Here is a 20,359-nt window from a genome sequence, read left to right on the forward strand (position 1 = left end):
ATAAATAAATTAAAAAATAAACATGTACCTATATTTATTTATTATTGGCTAGAGACAGTGACAAATTGAGAGGAAAGGGAGCGACAACTGCAGTCCTGTTTCACCACAGGTGGGGACCAGAGGCTTGAACCTGGGTCCCTGAACCTGCGCTGTAATGTGTGCGCTTAACCAGGTGGGCTACTGCCTGACCCCCCCCCAACACCCTCATTTATAAAAGAAGGATCTCACTTTTCCTCCATCCCAACCCTCAGTACCTGGGGGCCTAGGGGAGCCAGAGTCAGCACCCAGGGTCAGACTCTGGCCCCAACCCTGCCCCCCGCCCCGCCCCCCACAGCCACACACACACTTCCATGGTTAAAGGGCCGAAGGAGAGAGGGTGTTTGCACCTCGCTGGTTGCTGCTTTTGTTTTTTTCATTTGCAGCAGCTGCCTGATTAACGGGCAAAAACACAGACAAAAGAAAGATGATCTTGGGGCTTGTGAGAAGGGGGAACTAAACCGGACTCTGGGCGGCAGAGGCAGTGAAGGTCAATGCAGCCCCCCATTTCCCCTCCCAATCTCCCCCCTCCTCCTCCAGCCGTTGGTGGGGGGGGCGGTGGCGCTTCTGGACAAAGTGGCTCAGCAGCTGCAGAGGCGAGTCTAGTCCCTATTTGGGGTTGCGGAGGTGGGGGGCAAGAACCCGGATTCCAGAAGGTCTGGGGGCGGCCATCACTGAGCCCAGTCGCACTCCCACCCCTTTCCCTTTCGGCACTTCCCTGTCGGGGTTCTGGCCGACCATGCAGGGTTTGCAGGAGCAGAGGAACTGAGCCCAGGGGTGTTGGGGGCTCAGAGGAGCAGAGGTCTTATGCTTCCCCAAGCTGGGGAGCCCTGAGGAGGCGCTTCACTGCTGACCCCGGCCCTCCGCAAGCAGGCACAGGGGTGGGGGTGGGTGGGAATGGGGACGCTCCTTGGGTTTTAGTGAAGTTTCTGAAGGGCTTGGATTTCAGAATAAACCACCTATGCCAGCTGCTCCCAGCAACTTCACTTAGTGTGGGCCATGGCCCCAGAAAGGCTGGACATGGTCTGGGGGCTCCAGACCTTCCTGCCTAGCCCAGGGGGTGGGGTGGGGTGGGGGGCTGCCTTTGAAGGGGACTTTAGATGTCCTGTCAAATCCTTGTTCACCTTCTGACACAGCCAGAAGAAAGAACCAGACATCTCTCTGATACATGTGCTGCCGGGGATTGAACTCAGGACCTCATGCTTGAGAGTCCAGAGTTTTATCCACTACACCACCTCCCGGACCACTAAAAAAATATTTTTAGCGCAGCAGGTAAAGGTAATAATCCCGGTTAGAAACCCCCGGCTCCCCACCTGCAGGGAGGAGGGTCGCTTCACAAGCAGTGAAGCAGGTCTGCAGGTGTCTGTCTTTCTCTCCCCGTCTTCCTCTCCTCTCTCAATTTCTCTCTGTCCTATCCAACAACAACAGCAATAACAAGGGTAACAAATTGAAAAAATGGCCTCCAGGAACAGTGGATGCGTAGTGCAGGCATCAAGCCCCAGTGATAATCCTGGAGGCCAAAAAAAAATTTTTTTTTCATGAGAACAATACAGAGAGAAAGATACAAATAGATCAGGGCACTGCTCAGCTCTGGCGTCTGGTGGTGCTGGGGATTGAACCCCAGTACTGCAAAGCCTCAGGCATGAAAGTTGTTTTCAGGGGCCAGGTGGTGGCGCACCTGGTTAAGCGCACCCATTACAGTACACAAGTATCTGGGTTCAAGCCCCTGGTCCCCACCTGTAGAGGGAACGCTTCATGAGTGGTGAAGCAAGTCTGCAGATGTCTCTCTCTCGCACTATTTCCCTATCCCCTCACAATTTCTCTGTCTCTAGTCAAAATAAATAAATAAAGATTTAAAAAAGGGGGGCAGGGGTAGATGGCATAATAGTTATGCAAGTAGACTCTCATGCCTGAGACTCAAAAGTCCCAGGTTCAATCTCTCGCACCACCATAAACCAGAGCTGAGCTGTGCTCCGGTAAAAAAAAAAAAAAAAAAAAGGTGTTTTCAGAACCTTTATGTCGTCTCCCCAGTCCCAAATTTTTATCTTTATTTTTTGGATAGAAACATCCAGAAATCAAGAGGGAAGAGGGTGATGGAGGAGAGAGACAGAGAGATCTGCAATGCCACTTCACTACTTGCAAAGCTTTCCCCCTGCAGATGGAGACCTGGGACTCCAACCCAGTTCCTTGCATGTACGCTTACCAGGTTCAGCGCCACCTGGCCTCAGCATGAAAGTCTTTTTTTTTTTTTTTTTTAATATTTACTTATTTATTCCCTTTTTGTTGCCATTCTTGTTGTTATTGATGTCGTCATTGTTGGATAGGACAGAGAGAAATGGAGAGAGGAGGGGATGACAGAGAGAAAGAGAAAGACAGACACCTGCCGACCTGCTTCACTGCCTGTGAAGGGACTCCCCTGCAGGTGGGGAGCCGGGGGCTCACACCGGGATCGTCATGCCAGTCCTTGCGCTTTGTGCCACGTGTACCGCCCGACTCCCATGAAAGTCTTTTTAAAGAATCGCTATGCTATCTTCCCAGCCCCTTCTCTCTCTTTTAAATAAATCTTTAATTTTATTTTGTTTATTACTGATAGAGACAGAGAGAAATTGAGAGGGGGAGAGATAGAGAAGGAGACAGAGAAACACCTGCAGCCCTGCTTCACCACTCGCAAAGCCTTCCCCTTGCAGGTTGGGACCAGGGGCTTGAACCCAGGTCCTTAGAGCATTGTAATGTGCGTGTTTAACTGGGTGTGCCACTGCCTGGCCCTCCTTCTCTTTCCCTCTCACTAATAAAAACGCAGAGCTCAGAAAACTTAAAACCACGCAGTAGCAGAAATTCTATTTTCAAGAGTCTGTAACATTTCCTTTTGCCAACAGATGCATTGCTGAGGCTTCTGGTGGGGATCCAAACGTGTCTTTTCCTACCCGGCGTGGGAGTCAGCTCCTCCCTCGTTAGTGTAGTGGTTAGTCTTCCCACCTGTCACCCCATCAGGCGCTTGAGGAGAAAAAATGGTCAGATTTGCAGAAGGCACAGGCGTGGTGACAGCCCACGGGTGGTTTGGGCACCGCAGAATTTTCTGCCAACCACAATAGTCAAGCTTATCTGCTATATGTCATGATTATATTTCGGGGCTCACAAATCCAATGACAAGCTCCAGGGTATGGTCTCCAGTTAGGGTGTTTTTTTTTTTTTTTTTTTTTTGTAATCACTGGGGCTTCACCACTCTTTTTCAGAGCACTCTTCATCAACTTTTTCAGATAGAGATAGACACACCTGTTTGAACACACACATTACAGTGTGCAAGGACCTTTGTTCAAGCCCCCAGTCCCCACTTGCAGGGGGAAAGCTTCACAGTGGTGATGGTCTGCAGGTGTCTTTCTCCCTCCTCTTCCCTCTAAATTTCTCTCTGTCCTATCAAACAAAATTAATAAAGTTATAAAATAAATAATAATTTAAAAAGTTTTTAAAAAAATAAATAAAAAATTAAAAAAAAAAAGAGACAGAGGTGGGGCCGGGCGGTGGCGCAGCGGGTTAAACGCACATGGCGCAAGGATCGGCACAAGGCACAAGGATCCCAGTTCGAGCCCCCGGCCCCCCCTACCTGCAGGGGGGTCGATTCACAGGCGGTGAAGTAGGTCTGTAGGTGTCTATCTTTCTCTTCCCCTCTGTGTCTTTCCCTCCTCTCTCCATTTCTCTGTCCTATCCAACAACAACGACAACAACAATAATAACAACAACAGTGATAAGCCAAGAAGGGCAACAAAAGGGGGGAAATGGCCTCCAGGAGCAGTGGATTTCATGGTGCAGGCACCGAGCCCCAGCAATAACCCTGGAGGCAAAAAACAACAACAACAACAACAACAAAACAGAGAGACAGAGGGAGAGTGAGGGTAGATAGCATAGTGGTTATGCAAACAGATTCTCATTCTGAGGCTCTGTCGTCCCATGTTCAACCCCTCGCACCACTGTAAGCCAGAGCTGATTAGTGCTCTGGTAAAAAAAAAAAAAAAAAAAAAAAAAAACGAGTGAAGCTGTCACAGCACTGAAGCTCCCTCCAGTGGACCAGGCTGGAACCTGGGTCATGTATGTGACAAAGCAGGCACACTATCCAAGTGAGCTATCTTGCCAGCCATTTTTAGACAAGTCCAAAGAGGGGCTTTTCAATAACCTAGTTAGTGCTGGCAGAGATGCTATCGTACTGAAGATTTCTTCTTTCAGTGGAAGACGATAGGTTTTGCCTACTTCTTGTCTTTCCTACCTGTTTGTGTTGCCGTAAAACATGAAGGGTTGTGGTTCGGGAGGTGGCACAGTGATAAAACTTTGGACTCTCTAGCATGAGGTCCTGAGTTCGATCCCCCCAGCAGCACATGTGCCAGAGTGATGTCTGGTTCTTTCTCTCTCTTCCTGTCTTCCTCATCAATAAAATCTTTAAAAGCAAAACAAAACAAACAACAAACAAAACACCTGAAGGGGTGTTTTATACACTTGTGCCAGATCTCTAAGTTATTTAGGTATTTTCTTGTAACTCTCTCTCTCTCTTTTAAAAGAATTTATTTATTCATTCATGAGAAAGACAGGTGGAGAGAGAAAGAACCAGACAGCACTCTAGTACATGTGCTATCAGGGATTGAACTCGGGACTTCATGGCTGAGAATCCAGTGTTCAATCCCCAGACCACATTATAAATCAATCTCCAAGTTACAATAGACTAGACTGTCTAGGGGCCGGGTAGTGGCATACCCCCAGTAGAGAGTATATATAATCCTCCACAAGGACCCAGGTTCAGGCCCCCGTCCCCACCTGCAGGGAGAACGCTTCGTGAGTGGTAAAATAGGGCTGCAAGTTGTATGTCTGTCTCTTTCCTTCTCTATTTCTCTCTGTCTCTATCCAATAATAAATAAGTAAATAAGTAATTACTTTAAGGGCGGGGGTAGATAGCATAATGGTTATGCAAAGCGACTCTCACGCTTGAGGCTCCAAAGTCCCAGGTTCAATCCCCTGCACCACCATAAGCCAGAGCTGAGCAGTGCTCTGGTAAAAGGAAAAAAAATTTTTTTTAAAGGAATAATAATAATGAAAATGATTAAAAAGAAAAAAGAATCCAAAGACTATCTGACAGGACTTCCAGTACTAAAGATGGTGAGGGAAGGGGTAAGAGACAGGAAAAGGAGTGAGAGTCAAGCTGTCCCTCTAAGAGGCAGACCCACTGGCTCTCCCATGAGCCTTCAGGATGTTGTGTGGGCAGCCTGCAAGCACTCCTCTAACTAGGCTGTGAGGCTTGCCCTGCTTCCCCTGGTGGGAGGTTCACACAGGTCAAGGTTTATGCTAAATGTGGAGGTTCTTAACTCAGCTGGGTTTCAGGCCTTCTGGCACTCAATACTAGCCTAGTTTTTTTTTTGTTTGTTTGTTTCATAAAAACAACACTATTTTGGTGCTGTAAACCTCTATTTTTTTACCATCTGGCACACCCTTATGCCTCTTATGCTTCTTCTTCTAGTGCAGCCTGACAGGAAAAAGAAAAAAAAAATTGTGGGACTAGAAGGAGGCTGTACATTCAAATAGACAGTGTGGCCTGGGGAGTTGGCACAGTGGGTAAAATGCCAGACTTACAAGCATGATGAGGTCCCTCTCGAGTTTATCCTTGGCATCATCATATACGCCAAAGTGATGCTCTGGCTCTCTCTTCCTCTCTCTCATATTAATGAACAAATAAACCTCTCAAAAATGTAACAAAGTGTGGGAGTCAGGTGGTAGGGTAGCGCATTAAGCACAGGTGGCGCAAAGTGCAAGGACCTGAGTAAGGATCCCAGTTTGAGCCCCTGGCTCCCCCACCTACAGGGGCATCGCTTCACAGGCAGTGAAGCAGGTCTGCAGGTGTCTCTCTTTCTCTCCCCCCCTCTCTCCGTTTCTCTCCGTCCTATCCAACAACGACGACATCAATAACAACAACAATAAAAACAACAAGGGCAACAAAAAGGAAATAAATCTTTTAAAAAATGCAACAAAGTTGGGAGTCAGGCGGTAGCGCAGCGGGTTAAGCGCACGTGGCACAAAGTGCAAGGACCGGCTTAAGGATCCCGGTTCGAGCCCCGGCTCCCCACCTGCAGGGGGGGGGCGCTTCATAGACGGTGAAGTAGGTCTGCAGGTGTCTGTCTTTCTCTCCCCCTCTCTGTCTTCCCCTCCTCTCTCTATTTCTCTCTGTCCTATCCAACAACGACAACATCAGTAACAACAATAATAACTACAACAACAACAACAAAAAAAACAAGGGCAACAAAAGAGAATAAATAAATAAATAAATATTTTTTAAAAATGTAAGAAAGTGGGAGTCGGGCGGTAGCGCAGCGGTTAAGTGCACGTGGCGCAAAGCGCAAGGACTGGATCCCGGTTCGAGGCCCCGGCTCCCCACTTGAAGGGGGGGGGGTCGCTTCGCAATCGGTGAAGCAGGTTTGCAGGTGTCTCCCTCTCTCCATTTCTTTTCTTTTTTCTTTTTTTCTTTTTACCAGAGCACTGCTCAGCTCTGGCTAATGGTGGTGCAGGGGATAGAACCTGGGACCTCAGAGCCTCAGGCCTGAGAGTCTTTTTGCATAATCATCATGCTATCTACCCTTGCCTTCCCCCTCTCCATTTCTCTCTGTCCTATCCAACAACAACAATAATAATAACAACAACGATAAACAAGGGCAAAAAAAAAAAAGTAACAAAGCGTGGCCAGGCAGTGGCGCACCTGGTTAAGCCCACACATTACAGTGCACAAGGACCCAAGTTCAAGCCCTTGGTCCCCACTTGTAGGGGGAAAGCTTCACGAGTGGTGAGACAGGGATGCAGGTGTTTGTCTCTCCCTCTTTTTCCACTTTTTATATTTTTATTTATTGGATAGAGACAGGCAGAAATTGAGAGGAAGGGGGATGTAGCGAGGGTGAAAGAGACACCTGTAGCACTGCTTCACCGTTTGTGAAGCTTTTCCCCTGTAGGTGAGGATCAGGAGCTTGAATCCTTATCCTGGTGCATCGTAAGATAATGCGCTCAACAAGGCGCGTCACCAGCTGGCCCCTCTCTATCTTCATCTCCTGCCTCAATTCTCTGTCTCTATCCAATAGTAAATAAAAAAGTTTAAAGAAATGTGACATGGTGGAGGTAGGGGAGATAGCATAATGGTTATGGAACAGACTCTCAGGCCTGAGGTTAGAGGTCCATGGTTCAGTCCCCAGAACCATGATAAACCAGAGCTGAGGGAGTCCGGTGGCGCAAAGCCCGAGGACCAGAGTAAGAATCCCGGTTGGAGCCCGGCTCCCCACCTGCAGGGGAGTCGCTTCACAAGCGTGAAGACACCTACAGGTGTCTCTCTTTCTCTTCCCCTCCTCTCTTTTATTTCTCTCGGTCCTATCCAACAACAACGACATCAATAACTACAACAATCTTAAACAACAAGGGCAACAAAAGGGAAAACAAAACAAACAAACAAAAACCACCAGAGTTGAACAGTAAAAAGTCACAAGAGGACTAGGCAGTGGCACATCTGGTAGGAAATATGTTACAATTGGTTCAAGCCCCTGGCCCCCCACCTGCAGGGGAAGCTTCAGGAATAGTGAAGCAGTGCTACAGATGTTTTTGTCTCTCCCTCACTCTTCTTTCTCCCCATTTATCTCTGTCTCCGTCATAAATAAAAGAAAATAGGGAGTCAGGCGGTAACGCAGTGGGTTAAGTGCACATGGCGCAAAGCACAAGGGCCGCGTAAGGATCCCGGTTTGAGCCCCTGACTCCACACCTGCAGGGGGGTCGCTTCACAGGTGGTGAAGCAGGTGTCTATCTTTCTCTCCCCCTCTCTGTCTTCCCCTCCTCTCTCCATTTCTCTCTGTCCTATCCAACAATGACGACATCAATAACAACAATAATAACTACAACAATAAAACAAGGGCAACAAAAGGGAATGAATATTTAAAAAATAAAGAAAAGAGAAGAAAAGAAAATGGGGGAGGCAGGGAGGCTAACAGAGTGGTGGTATTGTGCAGGCACTGAGCCCCAGAAATCCTGGTGAAAAAAAAAAGTAATCCCAGAATAGAACAAAGTAGGATAGTACACTTGACGTGGGATACCAGAGGTCCCAGGTTCAATTCCCAGAGCCATAGGTCACAGCTGAGCAGTGCCCTGTTCCCTCTGCCTCTTTCTCCTCATGAAAATAAATAAATACATTTTTTTTCTCTTGACTGGGATTCACCACTCAGAGCTGACTCTCCCCCCCCCCCCCAGGTAGTCAGAAATAAAGAAAAGGAGGGAGAAAGGGAAAAACACAACACCAAGGCTTCATCCAGTGTGGTGGGAGTCAAGACTCCAACCTGGGTCTTAGGCACGATGAAGCAAGCCCACTAGCTAAGTGAACTATCCTGCCGGCCTGGTGAATAAATAAATCTTAAACAAACACAAAAAAGGATCCACAAAATTACTCACTTGGATAGTGTGCTGTGTCACCATGTATGTGACCCAGATTTGAGCCTGACCTCCACCACATTTAAGGCAGCTTCGACGCTTTGGCCTCTTTCATTCCCTCTCACCTGAAAATTAGTGAATTGATTAATGACAGCAACCTCAGAGGTATTGCAGCAGATTAAGTGTTGACATTGGAGTCAAACCCATGAAGTCCCAAGTTTGATTTCCGCCAGAGCATTTGTCAGAGTGATGCTCTGGTCTCTCTCTCCTCTCTCTCCTCTCTCTCTCTCACTAGAGCATGCTCAGCTCTGGTTTATGGTGGTGTGGGGGAGGAGGTGGGGGGTGGGGAGGATTGAATCTGGGACTTCGGAGTTTTAGGTATGAGTCTTTTGCATAACCATTATTCTATCTCCCCACGCCCTTAAACTTTTTGTTAACTGCCTGACAAACCTTCTCAACACCCTTTTATTTTTCTGAGCACAGCTATAAACCCTCCAGTTTGTAGGTGATGGGGGATTGAATTTGAGACATTCGGAGCCTCAGGCACAAAGGTCTTTTTTTTTTTTTTCCCCAGTAGCCACTCTGCTATTTCCCCTAGTCCTTTGAGTGTTTTTTTTTTCTTCCTCTTTCTTTCTTTCCTTTTTTTTTTTTTTTTTAATTTTTATTTTTTTATTTACCAGAGCACTCACTTCTCAGCACTGGTTTATGGTAGAGTGGGAGATTGAACCTAGGACTTCGGATTCTCAAGCATGAGACTCTTATTTGTCTTCTTTTTGTTTTGTTTTGTCTGCATACTCTTGGATCATCTTTTCCCTGTAACAGCAATCTCTCTTTCTCTCCCTCTGCCTCCAGGGTTATCGCTGGTGCTAGATTCTTGCACTAGGAATCCACTGCTCCTAGCAGCCATTTTTTCCCATTTTATTGGATAAGACAGAATTGCGAGGGGAGGAGAGAGAGAGGGAGAAAAACACTTGCGGACCAGCTTTATGGCTTGTGAAGCGTACCCCTGCAGGGAGCTTGAACCCAGATTCTTGCAGGAGTCCTTGCTTGCACTTTCTACTATGTGCGCTCAATCCGGTGTGCCACCGCCCGGCCACCCCCCACCCCCCATTTTCTAACAAGCAGAGAAGAATAGCAATTCATTTTGGTTTTATTCTAGCAGGGTTAATTTAAAAAAAGGTGGCTTTTATTATTTATAGCTCAATAGTTTTTTCCACAACAATGCGTTATTAGTGCTGTGTATATTTTAAGGGCTGCTGTCAAATTTGGGGGAATCTCTATTAAGCTTCATTTATATAAAAGCTGCTAATGTTCAGGGCATATTAAGGATTCATGTTCAAAGGGTCAGTGTTTTTGTTGGTCCCAGCCTGGGCTGCACTGTTCTGGGCTGACTATTACAGTTCTGAAGAGGGTAAGAGGAAAAGACACCAACGCACGGACGGTTCCCCCAGCGTGGTGGGGGCAGGAGTTGAACATGGGCGGAGTACATAGCAAAGCAGGTGACATCTGGGGATAGAGCTTTAAGATTTTATTTGTTTCCTAGTCCGTCTACCTCCCCTCTCTATTGCCTGCCCATCACAATGAGCTCTAAGGTAATTGGCTAGTAGTCAGAGATAAGATAAAACTAGAAAATCCTTTAAGCACTAAAACCAGATGGATGTTTGGAAGAAATCAAGTGACAATAGAGGCAAAGACTTTGAAAAAATAAACCTGGATTCATTCCCCCCCTCCCCCCCCCAAAGATTTTACTTATTAAGAAACAGCATTACTCTAGTACATGTGCTGCTGGAGATTGAATTTGGGATATCATGCTTGAGAATTTTGTGTCCTTTGTTTTACTTTTTTAATTTACTTTATTTTAATGATCCACAAAAACACCAGAGCACCGCTCAGCTCAGATTTATGGTGGTTCTAGGGACTAAAGCTGGGACCTCAGCGCCTCAGGCAGGAAATCCATTTGCATAACCATTATGCTGTTTCTTTGTCCTTTTTCTCCTTTACCTTTACTTCCTTTACTTTTCTTTTTTTCTTTATCAGAGAACTGCTCAGCTCTGGTTTATGGTGGTGCTAGAGATTGAACCTCAGGCATGAAGGTCTTTTTGCAGGACTATGATGCTATGTCCCTGGGCCCCCACCATAGTGGCGACTGGGGCCACTGCGAGGACCTACTGGACCTATGTTAAAAACAATTTCGTTTAAGAAAAAAATTCATGCTGTGGTCTGAGAGGTGGCGCAGTGGTAAAGCTTTGGACTCTCAAGCATGAGGTCGCAAGTTCCATCCCCGGCAGCACATGTGCCAGAGTGATATCTGGTTCTTTCTCTCTCCTCCTATCTTTCTCATAAATAAATAAAATCTTAAAAAAAAAAGAAAGAAAATTCATGCTATATTAACTTTGCAATTTGAATCACCCCGTTACCGGTAAAGTTCCTTTTTGATCTATTCTCAAGTTCACACCTTGGCTGAGTGGCAAAATTTTCCACAGGCGGCTTTGCCCGCTTTCTCTTCTTCTTCTTCCTCCCCTCCCCCTCCTCCTCCTTCCATGTTGCAGCTGCAGGGGTGTTGTCCTGGAACCAGGTGGGCCCTGGAATTATTCCCGGAAGTCATTCTGGGCTCAGGACTGCCAGTAATAATCATACATCGTGAGGACCCAGAACAGATAGCCACAGGATGTGACTAAGCTGCACGCTGATTAAGAGCAAGAAGATCCTAGAATGATATTTCACCTCATTAGCCAGGTCTCTAATGACAGGAAATCTCTGGGAGCTGGAAGTGGGGGGGAGCCCACAGCCCTGGAGACCCTTCACCCCAGGAGGTGAACCCGCCTCACCACCACCTCCAGCTGCCAAACTCCGGCTTCCATGCATATGTAGATGAACCCAGCAAAATCCTGTAAATTGCAGATTGCAGAGTTCTTTGTTCTTTTTTTCTTCCCAGTGAGAAGAATCAATTGCTCCTTTTCATTTCTTGATAAGTTTTTTTGAAATGTTTTTTTAAAAAAATGTTTAAATATTTATTTTCCCTTTTGTTGCCCTTGTTTTATTGTTGTAGTTATTATTGATGTCGTCGTAGTTAGATAGGACAGAGAGAAATGGAGAGAGGAGGGGAAGACAGAGAGGGAGAGAGGGGCTGTGAAGCGAAGCCCCTGAAGGTGGGGAGCCCCGGGCTCGAACCAAGATCCTTAAGTCGGTCCTTGTGCTTTGCGCCACGTGCGATTAACCCGCTGCGCTACCGCCCGACTCCCTCAACTCTTTTTCTTTCTTTTTTTTCTTTTTAAAAAATTTTTTATTTAAGAAAGGATTAATGAACAAAAACATAAGGTAGGAGGGGTACAACTCCACACAATTCCCACCACCCAATCTCCATAACCCACCCCCTCCCATGATAGCTTTCCCCTCAACTCTTTTTCTTAAGTGACTGTCGGTCTTTACTGGAATGACCAGAAAAAGGCCCCCCCAAGTGCGCGCACACACACACACACACACACACACACACACACACACACACACACCACACACACACACACACACACACACACACACACACACACACACACACACACACACACACACACACACACACACACACACACACACACACACACACACACACACACACACACACACACACACACACACACACACACACACACACACACACACACACACACACACACACACACACACACACCTGGCGGGTAGAGGAAGATCAGCCTCCTCCCCAAGTTGTAAACAAGATTTTTTTCACCCGGCAGCCCGGGAGGTGGCGCAGTGGTGAAGGCGATGGGCTTGCAGGCTGATCGCTTGTGCCAGGAAGGCTCTGGTGATTCTCATAAAAGATGCTGATTAGTGGTTGGGGAAGTGGTGCAGTGAATTAGGCTTTGAACTGTCAAGCATGTGGTCCCGAGTTCAATCCCCGGCCGCACATGTACCAGAGTGATGTCTGGTTCTTCTCCTATCATTTCTCATAAATAAAATCATTAAAAAGAGATGGAGGGAGTCGGGCTGTAGCGCAGCGGGTTAAGCGTACGTGGCGCAAGGGCCGGCTTAAGGATCCGGGTTTGAGCCCCCGGCTCCCCACCTGCAGGGGAGTCGCTTCACAGGCAATGAAGCAGGTGTGCAGGTGTCTGTCTTTCTCTCCTCCTCTCTGTCTTCCCCTCCACTCTCCATTTCTCTCTGTCCTATCCAACAATGACATCAATAACCACAACAATAACTACTACAACAATAAAAAACAACAAAGGCAACAAAAGGGAAAATAAATAAATATTAAAAAGGGCACTTCTAAAAAATTAATAAAGTGTAAAAAACAAAATAAAATCATTCCTCTAATAGTCTCAAAAAAGATATAGATTGATAGGTCGATGGATGATATAGATGGATACATGATACATATTATAGATATTGATAGTTATAGATGATGTTGAGAGCTGAGGTAGATGGGTAGATAGCATAATGGTTATGCAAAGAGACTCTCATGCCTGAGGCTCCGAAGTTCCAGGTTCAGTCCCCTGCACCACTATTAACCAGAGCTGAGCAGTGCTCTGGTAAAAAAATATATATGTGTGTGTGTGTGATGTTGATATAGAGTACATATGTACACAATATCCTCATTAAGGTCACAGTAAATGTGTCCCTGACTCAGTCTCCCCTTAGCCAGCTCCTAAAGGGGGCTCCCCCCTCCTCTTGAGGGGAAGCAGGCAGCACTAAACAGCGGGAAGAGAGTGCTCTAAAACCTTAAGTGTGGGCGAGAGATTGCCACCACTTACAGCCCACTTGGGTACATTTTTTACAACCCCCTCTGATTATGTGAACCCAGATCTGGGGCCCCATCAAGGGTCTCCTGCGAACGAGAAGCTCTGAGCGTGTGCGTGAGGGTTGTTTTCTTTTCCATCCACAAGCTGCAGCGCGGTACCAGAAAGCACACCGGGACTGGCGTTTTGGCGTGACCTTGAACAAATAGGCTCACGCATCCCCCTCCTTGCCTCCAGCTCAAAGGGGCTTCATTGGGCCGACCCGACAGTGCAACTCAGTGGCCGCTAGAGGGTGCTACGTCCCCGTCTCCGCGCCGGGCGGCTGTGCCGGCGTGGTTGGCTATGGAGAGGAGAACTGGCTTCCCGTCCGGACGCCGCTCTTTTGCGCGGTCTGGGTTTTGAATGAATGTCTGTGACCTGGCAGGACGCTGGCGGGGTGAGGGTGGGGGAGAAGAACACCACTTCCCCATTAAATATCGGAGCGCAGGAATGGCCAGATGCACTGAGTTCTCCCCACGTCCGCACCACTCCCCTCTGTGGGCAAATAAAGAGATCCTCCCTGCCACCAGCTCGCTTCTGGGGACTTTGCCAGCTCTTGATTTGATTTGGGGGAGGAGAACCTGGAATGGGGACTCAGTGAGTGATCCTGGGGTGCTTGTGATATATCGAGCATATGGATAGGAAAACGCACACCCCTCTGGGATGTTCCAAAACGAAAAGCAGAGCTATCACCCCTCAAATATTAATTACCAAGAAGCTTTCAGTGAACTAGTTAGGCCTATGTTCCAGAAGATTCCCATTGCTAATTTCAGTAACAAAACCAGGATTAAGCATAACCCCTCCCCCATAAAAGTTGTGACACTCCCACATTTTCCTTGCTTTTTTTCAAAAAGAAGTGTCTTCACTGGAACAAAAATGAATCGTGTTTCTTTCAGAACTGAAAATCGCAGTTGGCTGCTTGCTCAGCCATGCTTCTTGCTAAATTCTGAGCTTTAGGTTTGCTTTTTGTGGAAGCATTTTTATACACATGTACCAGAATGATTTCTAGTTCTTTCTCTCTCCTCCTGTCTTTATCATAAGTTAAAAATGGGTGGAGGGACTGGGCAGTGGTGCACGGGACTAAACGCACATAGTACCAGGTGCAAGGACCCATGCAAGGATCCCGGTTCAAGTCCCCGGTTCCCCACCTGCAAGGAGGTCGTTTCACAAGTGGTGAAACAGGTCTACGGGTGTTTTCTTCTCTCCTATCTTCCCCTCCCCTCTGAATTTCTGTCTTATCCAATAAAATTGAAAAAATGACCTCCAGGAGCAGTGGATTTGTAGTGCAGGCAGTGAGCCCCAGCGATAACTCTGGAGGCAGAGAGAGAGGAGAAAGAGAGAGAGATCTTCAAGGTTGAAAGGGACCCTTCTTGGGGGTCGGGCGGTAGCGCAGCGGGTTAAGCGCACGTGGCACGAAGTGCAAGGACCGGCATTAGGATCCCAGTTTGAGTCCCTGGCTCCCCACCTGCAGGAGGGTTGCCTCACCAACAGTGAAGCAGGTCTGCTTCTCTCCCTGTCTTACCCTCCTCTCTCGATTTCTCTCTGTCCTATCCAACAACGACATCAATAACAACAGTAACCACAACAATGATAAAAAAAAAAAAAGGGCAACAAAAGGGCAAAATAAATATTTAAAAAAAGGGGACCTTTGTTATTTGGGAGGTGACACAATGACAAAAACATAATTTGTCCTTTTTTTCTTTTTTGCCTCCAGGGTTATTCCTGGGATTCGTGGTACAGACCACGAATCCACTGCTCCTGGAGGCTACTTTTTCCATTTTTGTTATCCTTGTTGCACATGTTGTTTTTATTGTTATTGTTGCCATTGATGTTGTTGGATAGGACGGAGAGAAATGGAGAGAGGAGGGGAAGACAAAAAGAGGGAGAGAAAGATTGATACCTGCTTCACTGCTTGTGAAGCGACCACCCTGCAGGTGGAGAGCCGGGGGGGGGGGGGGGGGGGGGCTCGAACAGGGGTCCTTGCGCAACCCATTGTGCTACTGCCCGGCCCCCAGAGCACACAATTTGTGAGTGAAAGGTTCTGAGACTTAGGAACCTATCTTTCACCAGTGCATGTGCTGATTGATCTTTTTTTAACTAGAGCACTGCTCAGCTCTGGCTTACGGTGGTGCTGGGGATTTGGAAACTTGGAGCCTCAGGCATGAAAATCTTTTTGCAGAACTACTATTTCTCCATCCTCCGTAATACAACATTAAGAAATATGTATTGGGAGTCGGGCGGTACCGCAGCGGGTTAAGCGCATGTGGCTGCAAAGCCCGAGGACCGGAGTAAGAATGCGGCTTCGAGCCCCGGCTCCCCACCTGCAGGGGAGTCGCTTCACAAGCGGTGAAGCAGGTCTGCAGGTGTCTTTCTCTCCCCATCTTACCCTCCTCTCTCCATTTCTGTCCTATCCAAAATAAATGTAAAAAAGAAAAATATGTTATCTGTATTTATTGGATAGACAGCCAGAAATCGAAAGGGAAGGTTGCCTAGGTTAGACAGAGGCCTTCAGCCTCCTTCTAAGTCCCCAATGCAAGTCTATGCCTGCTGCTACACAGTGCATTTCCTTTTTAAAGTATTTTATTAATGAGGCTAGGAGAGAAAATCAGACATCACTCTGGGACATGTCCTGTCGGGAACTCAGGACCTCATGCTTGAGAGTTCAGCACTTTATCTACTGTGCCATCTCCCAGACCAACAATATATTTCATTTTAATACATTTCTCTTCTCTGACTGAATTCTTTCAGACTTGTCAAGCATCACTGGCAGTTCACCCAACATGTTCGGAAGGGCTTTCCTTCAACACATGGAGCCCCAAGTGTTCACCCACTGCTCTGGCCGACGCATGAAAATGCTTCCTTTTGTTAACAGCCGCATTGCAGGGAGTATTGGAGTTGGTCCAAAGGGAAAAGGATTTAGAATCTTCATGCTCCAAAAGCTCCCTTTTCTCTGGTTCCATTCATAAGATTTAAAATCCAGTCAAAGTTACCTTTACTTCTAAAGCCCAAAAGTGTAGCCACTGTTGTAATGTAATGGGAGAGAAAGAACTAGATGAGACCCTGACAGAACAAAACCACATATTTTGCAATCTATAAAGCTGAAGAGAATCCAGAAAACTGAATACAACTCTGCAAGATGTCCCTCTCTAGGCAGCCTCTGGTCAGGGCAATACTGAAAGGGTCAGTAGGAGTCAGTGGCTCTGCTTGTTCTCTAACAGGGAGAACTGTTGATGGAATACAATGATGGACAACCCACTTTTCAGATGAGACAAAGCGTTTCCATTTTATATTTAAATTCCATGTATTTAGCCAAAATTCTCTAAAATGATTTAACTGCTCTTTATGTAGGCCCAAAATATTTTATGGAATTTCTTAATGTGGTTTAAAATAAAAATTTCCTTAAGACTTTGTCAACTTAAGTTTTTTATGATCTCTCTCCACTTAATTTAAAATTTTCTAATTTAATGATAGATTGAACCTGGGATTTCAGAGCCTCAGGCATGAGTCTTTTGCATAACCAACTTTTGAGGCACATAAAAAATTTTAAAACTTTTTTTCCCTATCTGTAAATTTGATTATCAGTTCAAAATATTAGTAGCTATAGACTTGAAACTCAAAATGATTTAATACAACCAGACTTTTTCAAACTGACGATGATTTTGTTAAACATTAGGTCTTCTGAGAACTTGGGTCATCTTAACTTCAGGGAAGTACCAACATCTTTGAAAGATGGTAACAAATTACTTTTCAGTTACTAAAAAACACAACAGATGGAACTGCAGTCACTTGTATAAATCCCCGTAAGATATGTGGAGTGCAGGTGCCTGGGATGTCGTGTAGTTACAGCACAGGACTTGGAAGGATGAGGTTCTTCGTTGGATTCCAAGCACCAAAGAGCCAGAGTGATGCTTCTGGTTCTTTCATCAATAAACTTGTTTAGAGATTAAAAGGACTTTTATTTGAAACATTATGTCTATCAAACTTCTTGGTTTTTAGAACAAGTGGTGTAGTGTCAGCAATTAGATCACAACTCGATTTCTGAATTTAAGATTATCAATGTACTTGGCATACACAAAATCCAGGCCAGATTCCTCTACTTGCAAATACTTCCCTTTTTAGAAGTTCCCTTTTAATCTATACCTCTATTTAACCTTCTGTTTAGAAATATTTTAATAAACAAAAGGGAAAACCGAAATTTAATTTATCAAGTTTTATTTTTGTATATGTGCTAAATCTTAGGCCTGTGGACAATCTTCAGTCTGTTGGCTTGTAAAAGGCTGAGAAATGTGTGATCTGGGTGGTGAAATTTCCTTTTGGGAATCTAGATTTAAAAAAAAATTTTTTTTTTTTTTACTCATTTGCAAATTTAAAACATGGTGCACCTTTCCCTCTTATACCTATAAATCTGGAGGAAAAGTGCTACATTTCTGCAAATGTCAAGTTCTTATAGATACAATCGGCAGCAAGTTCTCAATACATTTAGCACTTCTGCAGTGATTTACCACACCTCAACACTACAACACTCATGTAGGTAGGTGTAGGACCAATTTTGGTTGAGCCCTACCGGGAAACCAGTACTAAATGAGTAACACAAATACCGGGGGAAGGAGGAGTGCTGTTTTACTTTCTCCGAAGTACCTTCCAACTCGAGACCAAATTTGGGCACTTATAATGAAAAGGCAATTTTCTTATCCAGTTACTCTAAATAAGGCAGGGTATATCCACCAAAATAATCACAAAATTCAGCAAAGTAAGAGTTCATGGGAGAACATAAGCTGAGAAATACTAGTAAAAAACTAAAATTATTTTGGAGTAGTCATCTGAATATTCAGACTGCTGCTTTCATTTACAAATGTAATTCAAATAAAAAAGGCGTCTCATCTTTTAAACCACTACTTGATTTAAATACTTATCATTTGCTAATAAAAGTTAATCATGAAAAAAATATAAAACATTTTAATAATTCTAAATCTGTATATATAACAGCTAAAAGACACAAAGTCAGGAAGTTATCACTGAGAGAAAAATCAATGACAAAAACTCCAAATATGATTATGTTCTTATTTCTGCCTCTACAATGCTGAACATGAAATTTTGGTTGGTGGAGGGCTTAGAAACAGCAGCAATATGGTTTCTTTCTTTCTTTTTTTTTTTAAAACCAAGTTGTGCACTGAAATACTTAAATCCAACAGGGCAAAACCCTTCTTCACACAGATTAACAACAAAAATATCTCCAGTCTTTATGTTAACAGAGTCTACCGTCTTCTATTAAGTAATCATGCCACTTAGAATTCTGGGGTAATTCTTTCAAAGGAAGACTAGCGATTCTGCAACAAACATTTGAAGTAGGAAATATATATATGGCTCAAGAAATCAGCTGAGGGAGAATTAAATAATCTTTAGGCACTTTGAAGACTTGAAGTTTAAAATGTGCCATTTATGTTCATAAAAGACCTCAAAATCACCACTATGTTGCTCTTACAATAACATGCATCTTAGAATTTCCGGTTATACATTAATGCTTGCTTAAGAGTTAAATATAGAAAATAATTTGCACAAACAAACAAAAATAACTCTCTCCGTTCACTTTCCCCTGCTCCTGGTACAAGGGGATTTGTAAATTCAAAAGCAACCAGGGTGGGATCTCCCTCTAAGGAGAAAAATTCACAGCCTTTTAAAATGTCAAGTTTTTCATGTCTAGGAAAATTTTAAATTAAGTACATTACAAACTTTTGTTAAAGAGCAGGAAATACAGAAATTCTCTTAGATGGTGAGATGATGTATTTAAACAACAGCAATATGTCTAAGTATTTTGCTCAGTTGCTGAATTTTGTTAACTGAGGAACTTTTAAATTAAAATTACCAATTGAAATTGCAAACACTGTAAAGCTTTTGCTCAAACTTAAAAAATCTGATTATAATATACTTAAAGTAAAAACAAGATCTCTTCTGGTGTCAAATTTTCCTAATATTACAGAACACCAAGAAGCATAGATTAACTATAGAATGCTGCAAATAAGATACCCAAAGCTTTTTCTTAAATACCTGCCCCTTTTAATCACAAAATAATGCAATTCTCAATTTTGTTTCTGCTTTGTTTTAGTTCCAACTATATAGCCTTTTTGACAAAACATTTTCCTATTAATAACTGAATTGTAAAAAATACAACCAAGCTTGTGCTCATTAAATATACATGTATATAAAAAACATACAAAAAGTACAAGAGTATGTTAGGAAACTTTTACAGTGTCAACATCCTGTTTTCTCTAAATCTTTAGTAAAGGGCCAAAGGTCAAATCTTTCTGTGCACAAAAACTTAATGTGACTGAACTTGTTAATTCAGTGTCATGCCTAGGCATGCTATGCACAGAATCAATTTTAATATGAAGTCCTAAAAAAAAAAAAAAAGTAACAAAAAACCAAAACACCACAGGACAAAAAGTTCTTCTTAAATCAAATTCTATTTGTGAATTCAGCAAAATAATTTCTATAAAATAAAACAGCAAAATATTTAAATAGGGTGAACTGTATCTTTTTGCAGGGGTATTTGGTTTTTAGACAGGTTCCAAAAATCACACACATTCAAGTTACCAATTGTCTTTTAAATATAGTATTAACTGATTAAGTCCTTATCTTTAATTAAGTGTTTATTCTGAAATGATACTTCAATTATATTATGACTAGCCAGTAGTTTTTTTTTAAATCAGACCCTGCTTTGAGTGCTAATTTTTTTGGAATAATGGAAAAGGAGCTAAGACAATTCTTGCTTTCAAGTCAAACTGTAACTGAGTAGCAGCTCAGTCCCACATCTTGGAGCAGTGGTACTCCAACTACTGAGAGATTCTGATGACCACCGGGATCCAGCAGAAGGAAAGTTTTAGAAGATTCACCTAATAAATTCTACCAAATAAACAAAACAAGCACACCAAATACAGTCTCCTATTATGATTCAAGCATTCTGGCATAGCAAAAATTTGCGTATTTGTTTTAAATCTTAAAAATTCCCATTGCTGATACTTGTTTCTTTATCCCACCCAGAGATTCAACTGTCAAACATTAGATGTAAGCAATATATGTGTAACTGTTTGTCACATTTCTCCCCTCAT

This window comes from Erinaceus europaeus, chromosome X (assembly GCF_950295315.1).
Source record: "Erinaceus europaeus chromosome X, mEriEur2.1, whole genome shotgun sequence".
NCBI lineage: Eukaryota > Metazoa > Chordata > Mammalia > Eulipotyphla > Erinaceidae > Erinaceus > Erinaceus europaeus.